Consider the following 371-nt stretch of genomic DNA (forward strand, 5'->3'; position numbering starts at 1 on the left):
AAAAAAAAAAAAAAAAAGACTCCGTGCATCTTCTTTGAGCCAACTTCTTTATTCGAACATCTGTCTCTGTGCCAACTGGATTTTCCTCCGGCGTTCAACGTTCTTCTTAGCAGTTTTTTTGCTGGTGATTTTTAGATTGTGTTGAGCAGTTCATGCAAAGCTACTGCCTCAATGGGCCATTAAAGAACACATTAACGGCACAAAAATCACACCCACAGAAGCATTCCAACTGAGCAATAGTGTAAAGAGCACAGACTGCAGACCTGCAAGATGAAATGCCTAGTAATGCTCACATGTTACACTTACCAGAGAACTGAGCCACTGCTCTCAAATGCAACTTCCTCTAGCAAAAAAAAAAAAAAAAAAAAAAA

The 371-nt window shown here is 39.1% G+C and overlaps 1 protein-coding gene across 1 annotated transcript in view; it reads right to left on the minus strand.

Annotated features, from left to right (window-relative positions):
- The window catches only part of ANKRD28 (ankyrin repeat domain 28), a 224,984-nt gene that overhangs the window by 166,220 nt on the left and 58,393 nt on the right, over window positions 1-371 (minus strand). The window lies entirely within an intron of this gene.

The sequence above is a fragment of the Gavialis gangeticus genome, unplaced genomic scaffold (genome assembly GCF_001723915.1).
Source record: "Gavialis gangeticus isolate Ggan-Ray unplaced genomic scaffold, GavGan_comp1, whole genome shotgun sequence".
Classification (NCBI taxonomy): domain Eukaryota; kingdom Metazoa; phylum Chordata; order Crocodylia; family Gavialidae; genus Gavialis; species Gavialis gangeticus.